Raw genomic sequence first — 11,500 nt, forward strand, 5'->3', positions numbered from 1 at the left:
ATTTATAAAATATATATACCAAAATACACATCAAAAATTAAATTTGTATTAAAATAAATATACAAAACACATACAATAAGGTAAATTTGTATTGAAATAGATATGCAAAATATATAAAACAATGTAAATTTGTTTCAAATATATATACGAATACACAAATAACGTAGATTTATAAAATATATATACAAAATACACATAAAATGAAGTAAATACGTATAAAAATGTATACAAAATACATAAATAATGTAAATTGTATCAAATAAATATACAAAATACCAATAAAGAATGTGTATTTGTATAAATATAATATACAAAATACATAAAATAACGTAAATTTATATAAACTATATACAAAATACACAGAAGTATTTTAATTTGTATGAAAATAGATATACAAAATAAGGTAAATTGTTTCAAATTCAATAAACAAAATTCAGATAAAAGAACGTATATTTGTAGAAAATAAATATACAAATACATTAAATAACGAAAATTTGTATGAAAATATATAAAAATAAACAAAATACTTAATTTGTATGAATAAATATACAAAATACACATGTATTTTGTATATCTATTTTCACACAAATTTAATTACTTTGTGTATTTTGCATATAGTTTTATATAAATTTACGTTATTTTATTTGTATTTTGTAAATTTATATATATACAATACACTTTCTTTTATTAGTATTTTGTTTATTTATTTTGATACGAGTTTACATTATTTTATGTGTATTTTGTATACCTTTTTTTATACGTACTTACTTCATTTTATGTGTATTTTGTATATTTATTTTCATAGAAATCTACGTTATTTTATGTGTATTCTTATATATATTTTAAAAAAAAAATTTACATGGTTTTATATGTATTTTGCATATCTATTTCAATACAAATTTACCTTATTGTATGTGCATTTTGTATATTTATTTTAATACAAATTCAAATATTTTATGTGTGTCTTGGTATAAATATTTTTATAAAAAATGCGTTATTTTATGGGTATTTTGCATCTTAATTTTCATACAAATTTACATTATTTTATTAATATTCTGTGTATTTATTTTGATACGATTTTGTATTATTCTATTTGTGTTCTGTATATATTTTTTTACATATTTACATTATTTAATGTGTATTTTTTATATATATTTTATACAAATTTACGTTATTTTAAGTGTATTTGTTTATATATTTTCATTCAAATTTACATTATTTTATGTGTATTTTGTAAATGTATTTCAATACAAATTTACCTACTTTTATGTGTATTTTGTATATTTATTTTCATACAAATTAAAATTATTTTCTGTATTTTTGTATATAGTTTTATACAAATTTAGGTGATTTTATGTGTATATTGTATATCTATTTTCATACAAATACACATTCTTTTATTGATGTTTTGTTTATTTATTTTGACGCGAATTTACATTATTTATATATTTATATATTTATATATATATATATATATATATATATATAAATATATATATATATATATATATATATATATATATATATATATATATATATATATATATATATATATATTTATATATATATATATATTTTTATACGTATTTACATCATTTGATGTGTATTTTGTATATATATTTCTATAAAAATCTACGTTGATTTATGAGTATTCGTATATAGATTTTGAAATAAATTTACACTGTTTCATGTGTATTTTGCTATATTTTTCAATACAAATTTACCTTATTGTATATGCATTTTGTATATTAATTTTAATACAAATTTAATTATGCTATGTGTATTTTTGTATATGTATTTTTATAAAAATATGCTTTATTTTATGGGTATTTTGCATTTTTATTTCATACAAATTTACATTATTTTATTTATATTCTGTTTTTTTTTATTGAAACAATTTTACTTTATTTTATGTGTATTTTTGTATACATTTTTTTATACGTATTTACTTAATTTTATATGTATTTTGTATATATATTTTCATAGAAATCTACGTTATTTTATGTGTTTTCGTATATATATTATGAAAGAAATTTACATTGTTTTATATGTATTTTTGCATATCTTTCAATACAAATTTACCTTATTGTATGAACATTTTGTATATTTATTGTAATAGAAATTTATATATTTTATGTGTATTTTGGTATATATATTTTTTTTAAAAATGCGCTATTTTATGGGAATTTTGCATCTTTATTTTCATACAAATTTACATTATTTTATTAATATTCTGTGTATTTATTTTGATACGCTTTTACATTATTCTATTTGTTTTTTGTTAATATTTTTTTTTATACATATTTACATTATTTAATGTGTATCTTGCATCTTTTATCGTAATTTTGTTTATTTATTTTATACGAATTTACATTATTTTAGGTGTATTTGATATGTATATTTTATACTTATTTATATCATTTTATTTGTGTTTTGAATATATATTTTCATAGAAATTTACTCTATTTTATGGGTATTCGTATATATATTTTGATACAAATTTACATTATTTATGTTTATTTTGCATATCTATTTCAATACAAATTTACCATATTGTATGTGTATTTTGTATATTTATTTTAATACAAATTTAATTATTTTATGTGTATTTTTGTAAAAATATGCGTTATTATTTGGGTATTTTGCATCTTTATTTTCATACAAATTTACATTATTTTATTGATATTCTGTTTATTTATTTTGATACGATTTTACATTATTCTATGTGTATTTTGTATATATATTTTATACACATTTACATTATTTAATGTATATTTTGTATATATATTTTATATAAATTTACGCTATTTTATGTGTATTTGTTTATATATTTTCATACAAATTTACAATATTTTATGTGTAATTTGTATATGTATTTCAATACAGATTTGCCTAATTTTATGTGTATTTTGCATATCTATTTTCAAACATTATATATTTTAGTTATTTTATTTGTATTTTGTATTTATATTTTCCTACAAATATACATTCTTTTAGTGGAATTTTGTTCATTTATTTTCATAAGAATTTACATAATTTTATGTGTATTTTGTATATATATTTTTCTACGTATTTACATTATTTTGTGTATTTTTTATATATATTTTCATAAAAATTTACGTTATTTTATTGTGTGTATTCGTATATGATTTGATACAAATTTACATTATTTTATGTTTATTTTGCATATCTATTTCAATATAGATTTACCTTATTGTATGTGTATTTTGTATATTTATTTTAATACAAATTTAATTATTTTATGTGTACTTTGTATACATTTTCTTATACGTATTTACTTCATTTAATGTGTATTTTGTATATATATTTTTATAGTAATCTACGTTATTTTATGTGTATTGGTATATATATTTTGAAGCAAATTTACATTGTTTTATATGTATTTAGCATATCTATTTCAATATAAATCTACCTTATTGTATGTGCATTTTGTATATTTATTGTAATACAAATTTAAAATTTTATTATTTTGGTATATATATTTTATAAAAGAGTTTTATATAAATTTAAAATATTTTATGTGTATTTTGTATATCTATTTTCATACAAATACACATTTTTTATTGACATTTTGTTTATTTATTTTGACGCGAATTCACATTATTTAATGTGTATTGTGTATATATATTTTATACGTATTTACGTCATTTCATGTGTATTTTGTATATATATTTCTATAGAAATATATGTTATTTTATGTGTATTCGTATATATATTTTGAAACAAATATACATTGTTTTATGTGCATTTTGCATATTTTTTCAATATAAATTTACCTTATTGTACGTGCATTTTGTATATTAATTTTAATACAAATTTAATTATTCTATGTGTATTTTGTATATGTATTTTCATAAAAAATGCTTTATTTTATGGGTATTTTGCATCTTTATTTTCATACAAATTTACATTATTTTATTGATATTCTGTGTATTTATTTTGATACGATTTTACATTATTCTATGTATATTTTGTATATATATTTCATACAAATGAACGTTATTTTATGTGAATTTGTTTTCATTTCATACAAATTTACATTATTTTATGTGTATTTTGTACATGTATTTAAATACAAATTTAACTAATTATATGTGTATTATGTATATCTATTTTCATACAAATTGAAATTAATTTTGTGTATTTTAGTATATATTTTTATTCAAATTTTCGTAATTTTATGTGAATTTTGTATATTTATTTTCCTACAAATATACGTTCTTTTATCGGAATTTTGTTTATTTATTTTGATACGAGTTTTCATTATTTTAGGTGTATTTGATATATATATTTTTATACTTATTTACATAATTTTATATGTATTTTGAATATATATTTTCATAGAAATTTACTCTATTTTATGTGTATTCGTATATATATTTTGATACAAATTTACATTATTTATGTGTATTTCGCATATCTATTTCAATACAAATTTTCTTTATTGTATATTCTTTTGTATATTTATTTTGATGCAAATTTAATTATTTTATGTGTATTTTTGTATATATATTTTTAAACAAATATGCGTTATTATATGGGTATTTTGCATCTTTATTTTCATACAAATTTACATTATTTTATTGATTGTCTGTTTATTTATTTTGATACGATTTTACGTTATTCTGTGTATTTTGTATATATATTTTTAGACATATTTACATTATTTAATGTATATTTTGTACATATATTTTATGGAAATTTACGTTATCTTATGTGTATTTGTTTATATATTTTCATACAAATTTACATTATTTTATGTGTATTTTGTATATGTATTTCAATAAAAAATTTGCCTAATTTCATTTGTATTTTGCATATCTATTTTCAAACAAATTTAAATTATTTTTGTGTATTTTTGTATTATTTTATACAATTTTTTTATTTATTTGTATTTTGTATATATATTTTCCTACACATACACATTCTTTTAGAGGAAATTTTGTTTATTTATTTTGATACGAATTTACATTATTTTATGTGTATTTTGTATATATATTTTTCTATGTATTTACATTATTTTATGTGTATTTTGTATATATATTTTCATAAAAATTTACGTAATTTTATTGTGTGTATTCGTATATATTTTGATAAAAAATTTCATTATTTTATGTGTTTTTTGCATATCTATTTCAATAAAAATCTACCTTATTGTATGTGTATTTTGTATATTTATTTTAACACAAATTCAATTATTTTATGTGTATTTTTGTATATATTTTTTTTAAATATGAGTTATTTTATGGGTATATTGCATCTTTAATTTTATAAATTTTTACATTACGTACATATCTTTTATACGTATTTACATTATTTAATGTGTATTTTGTTTATATTTTTTATACAAATTTACGTTATTATGTGTATTTGAATATATATTTTGATACAAATTTACATTATTTTATGTATTTTCTATATTTATTTCAATTCAAATTTAGCTTATTTTATGTGTCTTTTGTATATCTATTTTCATACAAATTTAATTATTTTTGTTTATTTTTGTATATAGTTTTATACAATTTTACGTTATTTTATGTGTATTTTGTATATTTATATTTATACAAGTAAACATTCTTTTATTGGCATTTAGTTTATTTATTTTGATACGAATTTACATTATTTTATGTGTATTTTGTATACATTTTCTTATACGTATTTACTTCATTTTATGTGTATTTTGTATATATATTTTATAGAAATTTACGTTATTTTATGTGTATTCGTATGTATATTTTGAAACAAATTTACATTGTTTTATATGTATTTTGCATATCTATTTCAATACAAATTTACCTTATTGTATGTGCATTTTGTATATTTATTGTAATACAAATTTAAATATTTTATGTGCATTTTGGTATATATATTTTCATAAAAAAATGCGTTGTTTTATGGGTATTTTGCATCTTTATTTTCATACAAATTTACATTATTTTATTAATATTCTGTGTATTTATTTTGATACTATTTTACATTATTCTATTTGTGTTTTGTATATATTTTTTTTATACATATTTACATTATTTAATGTGTATTTTCTATATATATTTCATACAAATTTCGTTATTTTATGTATTTGTTTATATATTTTATTCAAATTTACATTATTTTATGTATTTTGTATATGTATTTCAATAGAAATTTACCTAATTTCATGTGTATTTTTTATATATATTTTATACAAATTTAAATTATTTTGTGTATTTTGTATAGAGTTTTATACAATTTACAATATTTTATGTGTATTTTGTATATATTTTCATACAAATACATTCTTTTATTGATATTTTGTTTATTTATTTTGATGCGAATTTACATTATTTAATGTGTATTGTATATATATTTTTATACGTATTTACGTCATTTCTTGTGTATTTTGTATATATATTTCTATAAATATACGTTATTTTATGTGTATTCGTATATATATTTTGAAACAAATATACATTGTTTTATGTGCATTTTGCATATTTTTTCAATACAAATTTACCTTATTGTACGTGCATTTTGTATATTAATTTTAATACAAATTTAGCTATTCTATGTGTATTTTGTATTTGTATTTTTATAAAAATATGCTTTATTTTATGGGTATTTTGCATCTTTATTTTCATACAAAATTACATTATTTTATTGATATTCTGTGTATTTATTTTGATACGATTTTACATTATTCTATGTATATTTTGTATATCTATTTTATACCAATGTACGTTATTTTATGTGAATTTGTTTTCATTTCATACAAATTTACATTATTTTATGTGAATTTTGTACATGTATTTAAATACAAATTTAACTAATTATATGTGTATTTTGTATATCTATTTTCATACAAATTGAAATTAATTGTGTGTATTTACATAATTTTATATGTATTTTGAATATATATTTTCACAGAAATTTACTCTATATGTATATGTATAGAAAATACATGAAATAATCTAAATTGCATCGAAATAAATGAACAAAATACCGATAAAATAATGTAATTTTGAATGAAAATATATATAGAAAATACATAAAATAACGTAAATACAAATAAATATATACATAAAATGATTTGAATTTGAATGAAAATAGATATAAAAATAAACTTAAAATAAGGCAAATTTATAATGAAATATATATACAAAATACACATAAAATAATGTAGATTTGTTTCAAAATATATATACGAATACACATAAAATAACGTAGATTTCTATAGAAATATATATACAAAATACACATGAAATTTTGTAAATACGTATAAAAATATATATACAAAATACACATTAAATAATGTAAATTCGTGTCAAAATAAATAATTAAAATATCAATAAAAGAATGTGTATTTGTATGAAAATACATATACAAAATACACATAAAATAACGTAAATTTGTATAAAACTATATATAAAAATACTCAAAATAAGTTAAATTTGTATGAAAATAAATATACAAAATACACATAAAATTAGGTAAATTTGTAAAGAAATACATATACAAAATACACATAAAATAATGTAAATTTGAATGAAAATATATAAACAAATACACTTAAATTAATATAAATTTGTATAAAATATATAAAAAAATACTATTAAATAATGTAAATATGTATAAAAATATATATACAAAACACAAAGAGAATAATGTAAAATCGTATTAAAATAAATACACAGAATGTAAATAAAATAATGTAAATTTGTATGAAAATAAAGATGCAAAATACCATAAAATAACGCATTTTTATAAATATACAAAATACACATGAAAGGATGTAAATACGTATAAAATATATATACAAAATACACATTAAATAATGTAAATTATGTCAAAAATAAATAAAATGTTTATAAAAGAATGTGTATTTGTATGAAAATAAATATACAAAATACACATAAGATAACATAAATTTGTATAAAACTATATACAAAAATACACAAAATAATTTAAATTTGTATGAAAATAAATATACAAAATACACATAAAATTAGGTAAATTTGTATTGAAATACATATACAAAATACACATAAAATACTGTAAATTTGAATGAAAATACATAAACAAATACACTTAAAATAACGTAAATTTGTATAAAAAATATATACAAAACACAAATAGAATAATGTAAAATCGTATCAAAATAAATACACAGAATATTAATAAAATAATGTAAATTTGTATGAAAATAAAGAAGCAAAATACCCATAAAATAACGCATTTTTTTAAATATATATACAAAAATACACAAAAAAATTATTTGTATTAAAATAAATATACAAAATACATACAATAAGGTAAATCTGTATTGAAATAGATATACAAAATACATAAAATAATGTAAATTTGTATCAAAATATTTATAAAAATACATATAATAACGTAGATTTGTTTAAAAATATATAAACAAAATACACATTAAGTAATGTAAATACGTATAAAAAATATGTACAAAATATACATATAATCATGTAATTCGTATCAAACTAAATAAACAAAATAGCAATAAAATAATGTAAATTTGTATGAGAAAACATATACAAATACATATAAAATAACGCTAATTTCTATCAAAATATATGTCCAAAATGAACGTAAAATAAAGTAACTTTGATAAAATATATATACAAAACACACATTAAATAATGTAAATGCGTACATAAAATAACCTAAATTTGTATAAAACTATATACAAAAATACACAAAAATAATTTAAATTTGTATGAAAAGAAATATACAAAATACACATAAAATTAGGTTAATTTCTATTGAAATACATATACAAAATACACATAAAATAATGTAAATTTGAAAGAAAATATATAAACAAATACACATATAATAACGTAAATTTGTATGAAATATATATACAAAATACACATTAAATAATGTAAGTATGTATAAAAAATATATACAAAACACAAACAGAATAATGTAAAATCGTATCAAAATATACACACAGAATATTAATAAAATAATGTAAATTTGTATGAAAATTAAGATGCAAAATACCTATAAAATAACGCATTTTTATAAAATTATTGATACCAAAATACACATAAAATATTTGAATTTGTATCAAAATAAATATACAAAATGCACATACAATAAGGTAAATTTGTATTGAAATAGATATGCAAAATACATATAAAATAATGTAAATTTGTTTCAAAATATATATAAGAATACACATAAAATAACGTAGATTTCTATAAAATACATACAAAATACACATAAAATTAAGTAAATACGTATAAAAAATGTATACAAAATACACATAAAATAATGTAAATTGTATAAATATAAATAAACAATATAGCAATAAAAGAATGTGTATTTGTATAAATATAAATATACAAAATGCACATAAAATAACGTAAATTTATATAAAACTATACATAAAATAACGCAAATTTCTATAAAAATATATGTACAAAAATGAACATAAAATAAATTTGCATAAAAATATATATACAAAACACACATTAGATAATGTAAATGAGTATAAAAATATGTATACAAAATACCTATGAAATAATCTAAATTGTATCGAATTAAATTAAGAAAATACTAATATAATAATGTAATTTTGGATGAAAATATATACAAAATACATAAAATAACCTAAATACAAATAAAAATATACACATAAAATAATTTAAAATTGAATGAAATAAATATACAAAATAAACATAAAATAAGGTAAATTTGTAATGAAATATATGAAAAATACAAATAAAATAATGTAAATTTGTATGAAAATATATATATACAAATACACATCAAATAACATGAATTTGTATAAAATTTGTTTAAAAATATATACGAATACACACAAGAAAATAACGTAAATTTTTTATGAAAATGTATATACAAAATACACATAAAATAATGTAAATTTGGATAAAATATATATACAAAATACACATAGAATAATGTTAAATCGTATCAAAATAAATAAAGAGAATATCAATAAAATAATGTAAATTTGTATGAAAATAAAGCTGCAAAATATCCATATAATAACGCATATTTGCATAAAAATATATATAAAAATACATATAAAATAATTAAATTTGTATTAAAATAAATATACAAAATGCACGTACAATAAAGAAAATTTGTATTGAAATAGATATGCAAAATACACATCAATAATGTAAATTTGTATCAAAATATATATATGAATACTCATAAAATAGAGTAAATTTCTATGAAAATATACATACAAAATAGATATACAAAATACACATATAACTAGTTAAATTTGTATTTAAATACATGTACAAAAAACACATAAAATAATGTAGATTTGTATGAAATGAAAACAAATACATTTTATATAAAATATATATACAAAATACACATAGAATAATGTAAAATCATACCAAATAAATACACAGAATATCAATAAAATAATGTAAATTTGTATGAAAATAAAGATGCAAAATACCCATAAAATAAAGCATATTTTTATAAAGATACATACACAAAAATACACATAGACTAATCAAATTTGTATTAAAATTAATAAACAAAATGCACACACAATAATGTAAATTTTTATTGAAAAATTATGAAAAATACACATAAACAATGTAAATTTGTTTCAAAATATATATACGAATACACATAAAATAACGTAGATTTCTATAGAAATATATATACAAAATACACTTGAAATAATGTAAATACGTATAAAAATATATATACAAAATACACATTAAATAATGTTAATTCGTGTCAAAATAAATAAAAAAAATATGAAAAGAATGTGTATTTGTATGAAAATAGATATACAAAAAACACATAAAATAACCTAAATTTGTGTAAAACTATGTACAAAAATAAACAAAAATAATTTAAACTTGTATGAAAATAAATATACAAAAAATATAAAATTAGGTAAATTTGTATTGAAATACATATCAAAATACACATAAAATAATGTAAATTTAAATGAAAATATATAAACATATAGACTTAAAATAACGTAAATTGGTATCAAATATATATACAAAAAACACATTAAATAATGTAAATATGTATAAAAAAATATATACAAAACACAAATGAAATAATGTAAAATCGTATCAAAATAAATACAGAAAATATTAATAAAATAATGTAAATTTGTATGAAAATTAAGATTCAAAATTCCTATGTCATGTTTATTCGTGTATATATTTTGAAGCAAATTTACATTGTTTATATGTATTTTGCATATCTATTTTTGTGTATTCTGTATTTATTTTTGTTATACATAGAATAATGTAAAATCGTATCAAAATAAGTACACAGAATATCAATAAAATAATTTAAATTTGTATGAAAAAAAAAGATGCAAAATACCCATAAGATAAAGCATTTTTTTTTTAATACATATACAAAAATACACATAGAATAATTAAATTTGTATTAAAATTAATATACAAAATGCACACATACAATAAGGTAAATTTGTATTGAAAAAAAACGCAAAATACAA

The sequence above is a fragment of the Eriocheir sinensis genome, unplaced genomic scaffold, assembly GCF_024679095.1.
Source record: "Eriocheir sinensis breed Jianghai 21 unplaced genomic scaffold, ASM2467909v1 Scaffold302, whole genome shotgun sequence".
NCBI classification, from domain to species: domain Eukaryota; kingdom Metazoa; phylum Arthropoda; class Malacostraca; order Decapoda; family Varunidae; genus Eriocheir; species Eriocheir sinensis.